The sequence below is a fragment of the Choloepus didactylus genome (assembly GCF_015220235.1).
Source record: "Choloepus didactylus isolate mChoDid1 chromosome Y unlocalized genomic scaffold, mChoDid1.pri SUPER_Y_unloc2, whole genome shotgun sequence".
Lineage (NCBI taxonomy): Eukaryota > Metazoa > Chordata > Mammalia > Pilosa > Megalonychidae > Choloepus > Choloepus didactylus.
The window spans coordinates 1,744,116-1,761,490 of NW_023637625.1; positions in this window are offsets into that span (position 1 = coordinate 1,744,116).

Consider the following 17,375-nt stretch of genomic DNA (forward strand, 5'->3'; position numbering starts at 1 on the left):
TATCTAGAAGTGAGATTGCTGGATCATGATAGTTCTATGTTTAACTTTTGGAGATAATATTGGACTGTTTTCCACAGCAGCTGTGCCATTTTACATTCCAACCAACAATGTACAAGTGTTCTTATTTCTCTGGATCTTTGTCAGCACTTGTTATTCTCTGCCTTTTGAATAATCACCATTCTAGTCAGTGTGAAGTGGTTCTTGTGGTTTTGATTTGCATTTACCTAATGGCTAATGATGATGGACCTCTTTTCATGTGCTTATTGGTCATTTTTATGTCTTCTTTAGAGAAGTCCTTTGTCCATGTTTTATTGGGTTGTTTAGTGTTGTTATAGGAATTTTATATACATTCTGGATATTAAACCCTTATCAGATAAATGGCTTCCAAATATTTATCCCATTCTGTAGGTTTCCGTTTCACTTTCTGATAATGTCCTTTGCAAAAAAGTTTTTCATTTTGGTGAAGTCCATTTTTCTTTTATTGCTTGTGCTTTTGGTGTAAAGTTGAAGAATCCATTGCCTGATATAAGGTCCTAAAGATATTTCCCTATGCTTTCTTCTAACAGTTTTATAGTTTTAGCTTTTATATTTAGGTTGTTGCTCCATTTTTAGTTACTTTTTGTAAGTGGTGTGATATTCTTTTCTCTGTGGATATCCAGTTTTCCCAGCACCATTTGTTGAAAAGACTGTTCTTTCCCAATTGAGTGGACTTGGCACCCTGTCAAAAATCAATTGGGGGAGAACCTAAGATGGTGGCTAGGTGAGACTGGGCAAAAAAAAACACCTCCATGAAAAATACTAAATAAAAGCCAGGAAGTGACCCAGAACACCAGTTTCAGCGATGCACCAGCTGGACAAGGTCTGCTAAATCCACAGGGATCTTGCATTTGGTGAAACCAGGAGTCTGCATTCTGAAACCAGTTAGTAAGCTGGCAGAAAGTCCAGCGGCCACACTGCAGTGTGGGGTAACCGCAGGTTGGCGGGTTGGCGTTTGGAGACAGACTAGTTCTTTTTAAAAAAAAACAAAAAACCTGGGAGTGGCTGCAGATACGGCAGTGAGAACTGCACAGTGAAGCACTGCAGGAGCAGGCCGTAGCCAACACCTCGGTGTCTGGCGTGGAGGATAGCCCCCCCCCCCACACCTGCTGCTGACTGTCTCAGGGCCAGGGGGATAGAGAGGATCCAAAAGGAGAAAGAAACCATGCTCCTTGCAGATGTCTCCCCAGTGGGCTGGAGACATTCCTGCCCGGGGACAGAGCCATAGCCCAGAGCCACACCAAGAGTGTTTCCCACAGTGCCATGCACATGCCACAATATCAGCCGTGGACAGTGGCCTTTAGTGCACACACAGCTAATTGTCCCAGAGCTGGGAAGGCAGAGCTGTGCAAAAAGGGGGAAGTTAACATGCCCCATTCAACCATTTTTATAGCAGGCTGAGAATGCTTCTGCATGGCCCAGCGGCCCAGGGCTTCCCTGGAGGCCAGCGTGCACTTGTGATGTGGCACAGCCTTCCCTTGGCAGAGGTCCTGGAAGAGCACAGCTGGGAAGGGGACCCGCTTGGAAATCCCAGGGACCCTACACCAATACCAAGGACTTGTGGGTCAGTGGCAGAGACAATCCATGGCAAGACTGAAATGAAGGCTTAGACTCTGTAACAGCCTTAAATCTCCAGAAACACCTGGGAGGTTTGATTATTAAAGCTGCCCCGCCTCCCTAACCACCCAGACACATGCCCCACATTCAGGGCGGACAGCACCAACAACACACCCAAACTTAGTGCACCAATTGAAACCCACAACAATCAGACCCACACACACCACAAAGACAAATTTGGGGAGAACCGACTTGAAGGGAAGAGATGACTCGCGGATGCCATCTGCTGATTAGAGAAAGTGTACGCCATCAAGCTGTAGATCTGAAAAATTAGATATTGGTATTATATCCAGAAAGAACCATATCAAGTAAAGCAAATGCCTAGAGGCCAAAAAAACAACAGAAAATCTTAAAGCATATGATAAAACCAGATGATAGGGAGAACCCAAACCCAAACACCCAAATCAAAAGATCAGAAGAGACACAGTACTTGGCACAATTAATCAAAGGCCTAAAATCAAACAATGAGAGCATGGTACAAGACATAAAGGACATGAAGAAGAGCATGGCACAGGATATAAAGGACATAAAGAAGACCCTAGAAGACCATAAGGAAGAAATTGCAAGAGTAAATAAAAAAATAGAAGATCTTATGGAAATAAAAGAAACTGTTGGCCAAATTAAAAAGACTCTGGATACCCATAATACAAGATTAGAGGAAGTTGAACAATGACTCAGCGTCCTCAACAACCACAGAATGGAAAATGAAAGAACAAAAGAAAGAATGGGGGAAAAAATAAAAAAAAATTGAAATGGATCTCAGGGATACAATAGACAAAATTAAATGTCTAAATTTAAGACTCATTGGTGTTCCAGAAGGGGAAGAGAAGGGTAAAGGTCTTGAAAGAGTATTCAAAGAAATTGTTGGGGAAAACTTCCCAAACCTTCTACACAATATAAATACACAAAGCAGAAATGCCCAGCAAACTCCAAATAGAATAAATCCAAATAAACCCACTCTAAGACATATTCTGATCAGACTCAAATACTGAAGAGAAGGAGCAAGTTCTGAAAGCAGCAAGAGAAAAGCAATTCACCACATACAAAGGAAACAGCATAAGACTAAGTAGTGACTACTCAGCAGCCACCATGGAGGTGAGAAGGCAGTGGCATGACATATTTAAAATTCTGAGAGAGAACATTTCCAACCAAGAATACTTTATCCAGCAAAACTCTCCTTCAAATTTGAAGGAGAGCTTAAATTTTTCACAGACAAACAAATGCTGAGAGATTTTGCTAATAAAAGACCTGCCCTACTTCAGATACTAAATGGAACCCTACTGACAGAGAAGCAAAGAAAGGAGAGAGATATAGAAAAAAATAAGAGACATATGTAGAACATTACATCCCAAATCACCAGGACACACATTTTTCTCCAATGATCATGGACCTTTCTCCAGAATAGACCATATGCTGGAACATAAAACAAGCCTCAATAAATTAAAAAAAAAAAAACAATTGAATATATTCACAGCACATTCTCTGACCACAACGGAATACAAACAGAAGTCAATAATTTTTGATTTGCAACTCCACTATTTGCTTCCTACAGGATATAAAATATATAAAACCTAATGACAAATCAGTGGCTTTGGACTCAGTGTATAATAGGTAATTTCTGACAAGAACTACATGAAGGTGGGAGAATGGAAGAGCATAGGAACATAGTTTATGTGTCCTATTGAAGTTAAGTTGGTATCAAAGAAAAACAAGATTGTTACAGATTTAAGAAGTTAAATTTAAGCCCCACAGTAAACACAAAGAAATTATCAGAGAATATGACCATAGAGATGAAGAGTATGGGTTATGAGAAGTAGGGGAAAGGGCAATGGGGAGTTAAGAAATGATTGTAGGGTTGCTGTTTGAGGTGAAGGGAAATTTCTAGTAATGGATGGTGGAAATGTGATAGCATTACAACATTCTAAATGTGATTAATCCCACTAATGGAATGCTAGGGAGGGGGTGGGATGGGAAGATTTAGGCTGTATATATGTTTCCACAATTGAGAAAAAAAAAGAAAGAAAAAGACAGTCTAAATAGGCAATGACAATTAAATGTCAAGGATGATCCTGGATGGGATCTGAGGATGGAGGAGAGGAGGCTCAAAGGGACACAGTTGAGACATAAGCAAAAAAAAAAAGGAAATATAGAATGTAAGCTTTGTATCAATGTTGAATTTCTTGAACTTCTTAGCTGCACTTAATGGGATTGCATAAAAGAATGTTCTTGTTCATGGGAAACGTATATGTGAATTATATTGTTTTTTCAAGTATGTGTGCAGCCTGCTCTCATATGTTCAGAAGACAGAGCAATAGATGATGGATGATAGATAGGGAGAGAGGGAGGGAAAGAAAGAAATGGTGGTGTGACAGGATGTTAAAGTTGGTGGATTGGGGTATCAGGGGAGAGGCATGGGGTATGCTGGAGTTCTGTGTATGGGTTTTGTATTGTTTTTGCAACTGTTTCTGTAACTTTGAATTTATTTCAAAATAAAGTAGAAAAAAATCAATTGGCCGTAAATGTGTGGGTTTATTTCTGGATTCTCAATTCTATTCCACTGATCTATATGCCTGTACCCACTGTTTTGATTACTGTAGCTTTGTAATGAGTTTTTTTTATTATTATTAATATTTTTTATTACACTCAGTTTTATTGAAATACATTCACACACCATACAGTCATCCATGATATACAATCCACTGTCCACAGTATGATAACATAGTTATGCGTTCATCACCACAATCTATCTCTGAACATTTTCCTTACATCAGAAAGAACCGGAACAAGAATAAAAAATAAAAGTGAAAAAAGAACACCCAAATCATCCCCCCATCCCACCCCATTTGTCCTTTAGTTTTTATCCCCATTCCTCCACTCATCCATACCCTAGATAAAGGGGGTGTGATCCACAAGGTCTTCACAATCACACTGTCACCCCTTGTAATCCACATTATTATATAATTGTCTTCAGGAGTCCAGACTGCTGGGTTGGAGTTTGGTAGTTTCAGGTATTTACTTCTAGCTATTCCAATACATTAAAACCTAAGAGGTGTTATCTATATAGTGCATAAGAATGTCCACCAGAGTGACCTCTCAACTCCATTTGGAATCTCTCAGCCACTGAAACTATTTCGTCTCATTTTGCATCCCCCTTTTGGTCAAGAAGATACTCTCAGTCCCACGATGCCGCGTCCTCATTCACCCCTGGGAGTCATACTCTGCGTTGCCAGGGAGATTTGCACCCCTGGGAGTCGGGTCCCACGTAGAGGGGAGGGCAGCGAGATCACCTGTCGAGATGGCTCAGTTAGAGAGAGAGAGGGTCACATCTAAGCAACAAAGAGGTACTCAGGGGGAGACTCTTAGGCACCATGTAATGAGTTTTTAAATGTAATTTTATTGGGATATAATCACATGCCATACAATCATCCAAAATGTACAATCAACTGTTCACAGTATCATCACATAGTTGTTCATTCATCACTACAATCAATTTTTTGCACATTTTCATTACTCCAAAAAATAAGAATAAAAATAAAAGTAAAAAAGAACACCAAAAACATCTCACTCTTCTCCCCCCCACCACCATTATTCATTTACTTTTTGTCCTCCTTTTTTCTACTCATGTGTCTATACACTGGATAAAGGGAGTGTGACTCCACAAGGTTTTTGCAATCACTCTGTCACACCATATAAGCTATATAGTTATATGATCATCTTCAGGAATCAAGGATACTGGATTGTAGTTCAACAGTTGCAGGTATTTTCTAGTTATTCTAGTACGCTAAAAACTAAAAAAGGATACCTATATAATGCATAAGAATAGCCTCTGGAATGACCTCTCAATTCTATTTGAGATCTCTCAGCTACTGAAACTTTATTTTGTTTAAGTTCTCTTCCCCCTTTTGGTCAGGAAAGCTTTCTCAATCCCACAATACCAGGTCCAGGCTCATCCCCAGGAGTCATGTCTCACATAGTGGGGGAGAGCAGTGAGTTTACCTGCCAAGTGGGCTTAGAGAGAGAGAGGCCACATCTGAGCAACAAAAGAGGTTCCTGAGGGTGACTCTTAGGCACCAGTATAAGAAGGCTTAGCCTCTCCTTTGCAGTAACAAGCTTCATAAGGGCAAGCCCCAAGATCAACGGCTTGGCCTTCTAAATTGGTAGTCCCCAGTGCTTGTGAGAATATCAGGAATTCCCCAGGTGGGGAAGTTTAATGTTTTCACACTTTTCCCTAGGCCCTCAAGTGGGCCCTGCAAATACTCCTTACTCTCTGCCCAAATTACTCTGGGATGTATCAGGGTTTCATGCTAACCAGTGCAAACCAACCAGCTCTCACCCCCATTCAAGGTTCCATGTAATTATGCTGTTTGAAAAAAATAACCAAACAAGTTAAATTACATAGTGTGCTACAGAAAGTATAGATTTTTGCACCAAATAAACATCTCTTCCTTTGGTCTCACACAGAAGTTGAGGTTTTAAAACACAGTGAATATCATCTTTTACCCTTTAGTCTGGTTTACCTTAGTTCTAATCAAGTCCATTTTGTTCACATTTCTAATTGAAGTCTGATCTCTTTTTCAGCCTCTTTAACAGTTGCTCTATGGGATAATGCTGACATTCATAGTTGCCAAACTCTGGCTCTGAGTCTCAGGTGTCATACAGAGACCCAACATCCCAGAGGCTGACCAGACTATACACAAACAACTCAGCGTCTCAGAATTTAGAGATAACCATTACAACTCAGGAATAGATGTGACTGCTGTAAGAGTTTACAATCTAGGGACCATTACAATAAGCATTTCCCTGGTAAGCTGTGCCCTAGGAGTCAGTTCTCAGAGTTTACACATTATAGTCCATATTAATGAGGTGTTATAATGTCTGTCTTTTCAATTCTGGCTTATTTCACTCATCATACTGTCCTCAAGGTCCATTCACCTAGGTACATACCTCATGTCTTCATTTCTTCTTACCACCACTTGGTATTCCACTGTAGGTATACCACACAGTTCACCATTCTGTTTATAAGTCAATGTACCCTTAAGCCACCTTCATCTATTATGATTCATGAATATGGCAGCCAAAAACATAAGTGTGCAATGTCCACTTGTACACCTGCTCTCAGTTCTTCCAAGTATATACACAACAGCGGGGTTGTAGGACCATATGGCAACCCCATAGTTAGCTTCCTGTGGAACCACCACACTGCCCTCCTGCTGGGCTGTGATATTCTACTTCCCTACCAAGAAGGAATAGGTACACCCTCTCTCAACATTTTCTACAGTGTATCCCTTGGTTTATTTTTTGATAGTTTTATTTACACACCATACAATCCACCCTAAGTAAACAATCAATGATTCCAGTACAACCACATAATTATGCATTCACCACCACAATATATATGAGGATATTTCCATCTCTACCCCAAAGAAAGAGGAAAAGGAAAACAAATGAAGAATAAAAATACAAAAGATAGAAGAAAAATAAAAATAAAATACAATGAAAAGGTCAGACAACGTCACCACCACCAAGAATCCCATATCACTCCCATATATCCCCCTCTTCATAGACATTTAGCTTTGCTATATTGCTTTTGTTACAACTAATAGAAACATCTTACAATGTTACCATTAACTATAGACTCTATTTTTCATTGATTGTATTTTTCCCCATACCATCCAATTTTCAACACCTTGTAGTGTTGACATTTATTTGTTCTCCCTCTTTTAAAAACATTCTTATGTTTGTACATTTAAACACTATCATTGACCATTCTAGGTTTCTCTAAGTTATACAATCACTATCTTTATCTTCTATCTTTCCTTTTGGTGTCATATATGCTCTTAGCCTTCCTCTTTCAACCGTACTCACACTCATCTTTGTTCAGAGTACTTACAATATTGTGTTACCATCACACACTATTATGCTACCCATTGAATTTCTGGATCTATACAATCAATCCTGTTGAAACTTCTGTACTCTTTCAGCATCAAATGTCTGATCTATAACCTCTTTCTATCTCCTGATAACCTGTGTTCTCAAGCTCTCAAATTTCACTCATTAGTGTTAGTCCATATTAGTGAGACCATACAGTATCCTTCCTTTTGTTTCTGGCTAATTTCACTCAACATAATGTCCACTGCTTAACATTTTGTCTTTGGGATTTTATATGTCATATCTTATTTTATTTTAATTTTTTCCTCTTTCTCTTTTTACCCTTACTGATAGTTTCATTTCTACACTCTTCTCCAAACCTCTCTCTCCTGTCTTTTCCTATCTGCCTGTGGTGCTCCCTTTAGTATTTCTTGTAGAGCTGCTATCTTGTTCACAAACTCTCTCAGTGTCTGTCTGAAAATATTTTAAACTCTCCCTCATTTTTGAGGGATAGTTTTGCCAGATATAGAATTCTTGGTTGGCAATTTTTCTCTTTCATTATCTTAAATATATCATACCATTGCCTTCTTGCCTCCACGGTTTCTACTGAGAAATCCACACATAATCTTATCAAGCTTCCCTTGTATGTGATGGATCACTTTTCTCTTGCTGCTTTCAGAATTCTCTCCTTGACTTTGACATTTGATAATCTCCATATATTTGTGAATTTTACATTCTTCCGCCTGTAATTTATTTCCAACTTCATTCCATTATGATCTGAGGTAGTGTTTTTTATAAAGTCAATATTTTAAAATTTGTTGAGTCTTGCTTTGTGACTCAGCATGTAGTCTATCCTAGAAAATGTACCATGAGCACTCGAGAAGAATGTGTATCCTGCTACTGTGGGGTGTAGTGTTCTATAAATTGCTGTCAAATCTAGTTCATTTATCATACAATTCAACGTCTCTGTTTCCTTGTTGATTGTCTTTCTAAATGTTCTATCCATTGATGAGAAAGGTGTATTGAAGTCTCCAACTATTATTGTGGAATTATCTACTTCTCCTTTCAGTGTTCTTAGTATCTGCCTTATGAATTTTGGGGCAGTCTGGCTTGGTGTGTAAATGTTTATGATTGTTATATATGCTTGATGAGATGACCCTTTTATTAATATATAGTGTTCTTCTTTATCTCTTTTAACTGTTTTACTTTTGAAGGCTACTTTGATATTAATGTAGCTACTCCTGCTTTTTTCTGGTTGTTGTTTGCTTGAAATATCTTTTCCCAAAATTTCACTTTCAGCTTATTTTTGTCCTTGTGTCTAAGGTCAGTTTCTTGTATACTACATATAGATGTGTACTGTTTTTTAATCCATTCTGCCAGTCTGTGTCTTTTTATTGGGGAGTTTAATCCATTAACATTTAGTGTTATTCATGTATTCTTCTATGATTTTGTCTTTTGGATTTTATATGTCATGTCTTATTTTTTCCTCTCTCTCTCTTTACCCTTCCTGATAATCTTCATTTTTATACTCTTCTCCAAACCTCTTTCTCCTGTCTTTTCCTATAAGCCTGTAGCACTCCCTTTATTATTTCCTGTCATGCCAGTCTCGTATTTCCAAACTCTCTCAGTGTCTGTTTGTCTGAAAATATTTTAATCTCTCCCTCATTTATGAAGGACAGTTTTGCTGAATATAGAATTCTTGGTTGGCAGTTCTTCTATTTCAGTATGTTAAATATATCATACACTGTCTTCTCGCCTCATGGTTTCTGCAGAGAAATCTGTACACAGTCTTATCGACTTTGTCTTTGACATCAGACAATCTGATCAGTGTCTTGGAGTATGTCTATTGGGGTCTATTGTGTTTGGGGGTGGTGTACTTCTTATCTTTCATAAGGTTGGGAAATTTTCAGTGATTATTTCTTTTATTATTCTTTCTGCCCCTTTCTCCCTCTCTTCTCTCTTTGGGACACTCATAACACCTATGTTTGTGTTTTTCATGTTGTTGCTGAGCTCCCTAAGATCATACTCATGTTTTTCCATTCTTTTCATCATCTAGTCTTTCATGTGTGTGCATTCAGATGCCTGTTCTTCCAATTCACTGATCTTTTCTTTTGCCTGTTCAAATCTACTGTTGTAGCCCTCCGTTGTCTTTTTCATCTCCTCCATTATGCCCTTCATTCCCATAAGTTCAGTCACTTGCTTTTTTTCAAGTTTAGGAATTCTTCCTTACGGTCATCCAGTGTCCTTATACCCTTCATCTCTTTTGCTATGTTTCCTCTCAGTTCATTGACTTGATTTTTGAATTGATTTAGATTTGTTTGAACATCTCCAATTAGTTCTTTCTTCAGCAGATTGAACTGATTTAGCATAACTGCTTCAACTCCTGTATCTCAGTTGGACTATTAGTTTGTTCCTTTGGCTGGTCCATATTTTTGTGTTTCCTAGTATGGCTCATTATCTTAAGCTGCCTAGGCATCTGACTTTCTTGATTAGTTTATTCTGGAGCTTGTTTTCACTCCTTTACCTAGGATTATCTTGTTGATTGGCTTTGCTCTGTAGCTTTTGGTGTTTAGTTCAGCTTATTCTAGACCTTTAACTTAGATTCTGTTTAGTTTATCAGAGTTTTTCACCTTTTTTTTTCTGTTTCTCACCCTACCTCTATGTAGCCTTTCTATTTGGTGATCTCCTCAAATATGGTCAGCCCCAGTCAGGTTTTCCTAGTCCAGAGAAGTCCAGGTCTCTGGAAGAGGGTATGGAGTTTCCTTGAAAATGAGACTGTCCTATGAGGCCTTTAGACTCTGTGCTTCTCCTATGTTGTCCAGCAGGTGGTGCTTGCCAGCCCACAATTCTCCCACCAGTGTAAGGAGGTGGGGAGCCTTTAGTTTTCCAGGTGATCCTGACCCTGTTGGGGGCATGGCTGACTGAAGCTAGTTAATGAATTCCAACCCCTGGGATCTGAGTTCCCAAAGGGCTGGGAAGTTATGGTGTTTAGCTAATTTTCTCTTCCACTAGACTTATTGCTTTGTCTCTCAGAGCTATCTTAGCTCTGCTCTTGTCTGGGCCCAAATTGCAAGTCTTTGAGGCTTTCTGTAGTGGGCTTCTTAGAGTAATTGTTTAAGAAAAAGAGAAAAAATTGAAAGAAAAAGGAATGGCCTGGTATGGACTGTTTACAGTCTTTGCAGATTTAATGGGCTATTGAAATAGTAAAAGACCAGGAGTTGAGGGTGATTAAGGAGCAATCAAGAAAGCAGAGAAGCTGGCTTTTCAGACAAATGCTCTCCCTCCCTGGATTTGCATATGTCTGATCCTGTCTGAGCCCTGACCTTCTCTGTATTATGTTCACCTGACTCCAAAGTCTCTGTTTTTATTTTGTTTTCTATTTTTTTGCTGTTTTGCTAGCCCTATCTCCTCTCCACTGGGCTGACTGCTCCCAGATTTTCCAGTGTCTGCTCTCAGTTTATCTGTGGTTTCAGCTTTCATTCTCCCTCCTTGTTCCCAGCATGGCCAGCCCCTCCTCCCATGGGACTGTACCTGGCAGGGAGGAATGTGGGCACCCTGGCCATGATAAGTTTCAGATTTTGCTGATCTCAGTTCCACACATTTGTGAGTGTTGTATGGAGTTTGTCCAATCTCAAATTCCTCTGTGGTGTATGGGCCACACAGTTCCTGGCTTTCTACTGACTGCCCTGGAGGAGTAACTACAGCCCAGACCTCACCATTCTGCCATCTTGCTCCACCTCTCTCTATTGTTTTTTGATTCTCAATTTCATTTCTTTTTGCTCTAATCTTTGTTATTTCTTTCCTTCTACTTGCTATGGTATTAGTGCTGTTCTTTTTCTAGTTTCTCCAGGTGTGCAATTAGGTCTTTGAATTTTAGCTCTTTCTTCTTTTGTAATATAGGTGTTGAGGGGTATAAATTTCCCTCTCAGCACTGCCTTCACTGCATCATACACATTTTGTTATGTTGTGTTCTCATTTCCATTTATCTCTAGATATTTAGTGATTTCTTTTGCAATTTCTGATTTGATTGCCTGACTGATTTAAGAGTGTGTCATTTGCCACATATTTGTGAATTTTCAGTTCTCCAACTATTATTGATTCATTCCATTATGTTCAGAGAAACTGCTCTGTGTAATTTCTATCTTTTTAAATTTATTGAGATTTATTTTTGTTACAATGTGTTGTCCATCTTGGAGAATGACCCATGAGTACTTGACATGTATATACGTCCTATTGTTTTGGTGTTCAATGTTCTGAATATGTCTGTTAGTTCAGTTCATGTATGATTTTATTCAAGTTCTATGTTTCCTTATTGATCCCTGTCTAGATGTTCTATATATTGATAAGATTGGTGCATTGAAGTCTCCAGCTGTTATTGTAGAGGTGTCTATTTCTCCCTTCAGTTTTGCCAGTGTTTGCCTCATGTATCTCAGGGCAACATAGTTAGGCACATAAATATTTATGGTTGTTATTTCTTCTTGGTGGATTACCCCTTTTATTACCATGTATGTCCTTTGTTGTCTCTTACAACAGTTTTGCATTTGAAGTATATTTTGTCTGATATTAGCATAGATACCCCAGCTCTTTTTTGTTACTCTTTGCATGGAGTATGTTTTTCTAGGCTTTCCCTTTCAACCTATTTGCATCTTTGGAAATAAGGTGGGTCTCTTATATACAGTTTATAGTTGAGTCATAGTTTTTTATCCATTCTGACAATCTGTGTCGTGATTGTGGAATTTAACCAATTAACATTCAGTGATATTACTGTAAAGGCAGTGTGTCTTTCAACCATTTTATCCCTTGATTTTTATATGTCATATCTTATTTTTGTCTTCCTTTCTACCCATTAAGTTACCCTTACTGATAATCTTCATTTCTACACTCTACTGCAAGCTACTCTCTCTTGTCTTTTCCTTTCAGCTTGCAGAACTCTCTTTAGTATTTCTAGTAGGGCAGGTCTCTTCTTGTTGAACTCTCTCAATTTCTGTTTATTTGTGAATATTTTATAATCTCCCTCATTTTTGAAGGACTGTTTTGCCAGATAAAGAATTCTAGGCTGACAGTTTTTCCCTTTCAGTACCTTAAATGTATCATACCACTGCCTTCTTGCCTCCATGGTTTCTGATGAGAAATGGGGACTTAATCTTATTGCATTTCCATTTATATGACAAATCCCTTTTTCTCTTGTTGCTTTCAGGGTTCTCTACTTATCTTTAGCATTTGACATTCTGATTAGTATGTATCTCATAATATGGCCTATTAGGATTTATTCTCTTTGGATTATGTTATGGTTCTCGGACATGTATATTTATGTTTTTCATAAGTATTGGGAAATTTTTGGCCATTATTTCATCAAATATTCTCTCTCCCCCTTTTGCCTTCTCTTCTGCTTCTGGGACATGCATGGCACATATGTTTGTGTGCTTTGTGTTGTCATTCAATTCCCTGAGACCCTGTTCAATTTTTCTTTCATTTTTCTCCATTTTTCTTCTGTCTGTAAGATTTCAAGTATCCTGTCTTTTGATTTGCTGATTCTTTCTTCTGCATGTTCAAATCTGCTTTTATATTCCTTTACTGTATTTTATCTTTTATTTTGCCTTTCATTCCCATAAGTTTTGTTATATTTCATTTTGTACTTTCAAATTATTCTTTATGCTTACTCAGTGTCTTCTCAATATCTTTTATCTCTTTAACCATATTGTTCTTCATGTCCTTGAATTGATTTAGATTTCTTTCAATATCTTTCATTAGTTGTTTCAAATTCTGTGTCTCCTCTACTTTTAATTTTGTTCCTTTGCCTAGGCCATACCTTCCTTTTCCTAGTACGGCTTGTAATTTTTTTAACTAATGTCTAATTATTGTGATGAGTTGACTCTGAAGGTCAGTTTTTCTATCTTTTACCTAAGGTTTTATTGTTGATTGGTTTTGTTTTAGGGCTCTTCTTTGACACTTGATTCAACTTATTCTAGACTTTTAGAATAGAATCTTTAACTGATCAGATTTTTTCAGTTCTTCTTCATCTGATTCTTGCCCTGGATATTTAGTACAGGTTTTAGGTTTGCAGTATTTGTGCAATTGTTTCACCCCAAGGAGAAAGCTTCCTTTTCTCTGTTCCTTCTCTGGGTATCTTGATCTGTTCTATTTGTTTTTGTTTTGCCTCTGCAGGTTTTTTTTTTTTTTTTTTTTTTTAACACTCCTCTCATTGTCTCTAGCCCCTTTTGCCTGAAGGGCAACTTCTGGGAGGAGGGTCATCCTGGAGAGGACTTTCTCAAGCCAGTATTTGCCAGCAGAAACAGGGCCAGGGACCCATGAAGGGGTTATAGACTGGCTCAAAAGTCCCCTTAGGAAAGAGTCAGGAAAGACACTAAAAGACTTTTTGATGATTCTCTGAAGTTGTGCTTTCCTTCCCTTTTGAGCAGATGTTACCCTGTAGCAAATTGTTCTCTTCACTCAGTCTTTAAACTTCCACCACTTTTGTCCCTGTCAGATGTAGTGTTGAAACAATAGCTGCCACAGCCTTGCTTTTGTCTGGAGTGGGTTGAAACTGTAGATCAGAGCCAGGACCCAGTAGTATAAATTTGCTAGTCAAAAGCCATGATCAGTGCTGGGCTATGCCCTCACCAACCCCATACTTGGAGAAGAGGATTTTTATGTCCCTTTCTGACAGCAGCAACTATCTAGATACTGATCTCAATGCAACTTAAAAGGTGAGTTGGGGATGGGCACCAGCAGTCACTGCATGGAGAGAGTTACTCAGGGTTGTTTATTGTGTTCTATCAGTCTCTTCCTTCTGTTCTTCCCTGGATGCTGTACAGTGTTCTTCTGGCCTCCAGAGCCCCAGAACAGTTGTTTCAGAGAGTTCCTGCCTGTTTAGTAGCTTTTTTGGAGGAAGGAGTGAGTTCTGAAGCTCCCTACTCCACCATCTTCCTGGGAAGTTTCTGCTTTTGTTCTTGGCTCTTCTGTTTACACTGTATTTTTCCCTTCTTGTTCCTCTCCCTTGTATTATTGATAACACTTGTTTAATGTTTCTTTTACTTTACAGCCACCCTACTAGATACCTAACATTTTATTGGTTGTTGTAGGTCTGTGAAAAATCCACTGACATGAAATATTATTTCATCTGTTCACATGCAGCCTTGTTTGTTATACAGATATTTTAAATGAAGAAGATTTAAGCTTTAATTCGTATCCACATGGCACACTTCCACATGATTTGACTGCCCTTTTGACTATTGAGGAATCCCCTTCTTGAAGAACATTGTGCCAGAGCCAAACAGAAGCAGTATTAGGATGTTGGCAAAAGACAGATACTTATGGACACAGAGCCTGAAATAGAACATCTTGATGAGTGTTGGTTTACACAGAGACACTGCATGCAAAATCTTTGAGAAACTTGCCCCACCAATCACTTCAAAAATTTATCTGCTCTTGAGTGGCAAATTTGTTGCATGTTTTCTTTTGTTTTCATCTTTCTTGTAAGCTTGTATAACAGCTATCTGCCTTGCATAGTTCAAACTCTGTATCACTGTAGTGACCATATTTTGCAAATTGTAAGTCAGGAAAGATGGTCTGACAAATTCCTATATATTTTAAGAGACAATGGAGGGGAATATTTGATGTCCAAACTGTTCCAGAATGTGTGGACAACATTTTTCTTAGTAAAAACAAACACATTCAAATTTTGTCAACATGGGAATATTTCCTAAAGCCCCTTTTGCTTGTGGCAAAGGATGCTGTGTTTTACCTATTGAGCTTTGCTGCTCCTTCTGAGAACCTTGTAGTTGTCCACTGTTGAGACTTCAGGTGGGCTTAGACTAGTATCAACCCCAGTGAAGTTCTGCTGAGTTATAGTTTCTGGTATTGTTTCTGGGATTGTACCCAGATTGTACCCAGACTGAGATGGAACAAAGTGGCTGAAATTTATGGTCGTGTGGAAGACAGAGCTTTCTTGTCTGCAAATCCAAGGAAAATGCTTCATTAGGGTGAAGTCATTAATCCTATGGAAAAGGTGCTTTCAGCCTCCGGGCTGATGTCACTCAGACCACTAGGAGAACCCTGAGTGCAGAAGAGATTTAAACACACATTTTGACCTGATATAAATATTGTAAATGTGTTTTTGAAAAGCACAAAAGTTATCAAAAATTTTAATTTTTTCTGAACTCTGAAGGAAAACATGTTATTTTTTTCAGATTTGAAAAAATGAACTCTCTCTACTCCCTTCTAGGGGCATTATTCCCTACTTTTAAAACAAGGAATTAATGTCCCTGGCTCCTTGAAGGCAGTTTAGCCATTGAGATGGTGGACCTCCATTTGCTCCCCTTTCCCAACACTTGTTATCTGCAATTACTATTACTCGCCTAAGGTTGTAGTGTCACTGTGCTTATTCTGGATGAAATCTTTCTGTTTTATTCAAAGCAAAAGAGATGGAAGGAAGTGGGAGTGTCCTTATGTTTCTGGTTTAACTGGTGATCTTGGCTGACCAGAGTCTACTGTCATCTGTTAAAATTACTTTGAAGATTGGGTCAGAAGGGTAACTTTCATTGCTGAGGTCTAGGTAGAAATGGCTCTTGTAAACTCTAACTTTACCTCCTAAAATTAGTTTTTTGGGACACAATAGGGTCTCCCTATTGTCCCAAAAGAGAAATGCAGTGACTTCACACTACTCACAAATAATGCAGCATCTCTGAGCACTCTCCAGTTAGTGACTTAGCAAGGTAAGTGTGCATGATGTTTTATCAGGAAACTTTTATCTTATTTGTCAAACCTCTGTTCTTGGCAAAGCCAAGATACCCTCTGTGGGGAAAGCTCTCAGAGCCTTACCTGTAGGATCTAGATCCACAGTAATATACATTCCCATATCCTTACTACCTCTGAAAGAATATGGTCTGGCACTCAGGTGGTAAAGTATATGAAAAGGAATTCAGTGTCATCTAATTTTCCCACTTTTTGTTCTTTTCTCCCATTCATTCATTCATTCATTCAAGAATTAGCTTTCAGTATTTGTTAGACATCATGCTAAGCACTGGGCATACAAGTGATGAACAATGCAAGATCTCAATTTGACAGAGCAGCTGCATAGAGCAGCAGTTAATAGCACAATCTTGATATCAAACTGCCTGAGTCTGAAATCTGGTACTGCTCTTTAGCAACTATTTGATAATAGACAAATCAAACACTCTGTGCCCTAGTTTCTGAATCTATGGAGAAGAAATAGTATTAGTATCTATCTCATGGGGTTGTTATGAAGATTAAATGAGTACCAGGCCCATATTAAATGTTATGTGAGTTTTTATTAAATAATATGAAGGTTATATTCTAGTGGGTAAGACAGATGATTACAGTTGATATTTGAAGAAACAAAACAGGTTGTTAGGCCCAGTATCCTGAAGCTGTTTAACCTCAATCTTGTCATAATTTTCTCCTGGTAATTTTATATGATAAAGTTATTCACACTGTTAATTGAACAGGCTTAATATATTTGTATTTCTGCAAAAGGGAAAACTGGCAATAGGTATAAACCAGTGGTTGTTAAGCTTTAGTATACTTTAGAATTATCTCAGAGGCCCCATCCCCAGAATCTAGGTTGTTGGCAAGAGCTTCAGCTATTGCATCCGTTTTCCAGGTAAGAGAGTGAAGGAACAAAGGGAAAAATACTTCCTCTCTCTCTTCAGTAGACTTCCTAGAGATTCCATGCACCACTTTTCTTTGTACCTCACTCTTCAGAACTTACATGCATCATCTCACATAGTGGAAAGAGAAGCTAAGAAATGTAATCATTCCTGTGCTGAATGCACTGAGAAAAAATTTGAGGTTCTCTTTACTAAAGAAGAAGGGGTGTGCAGGGCAAGATGGTG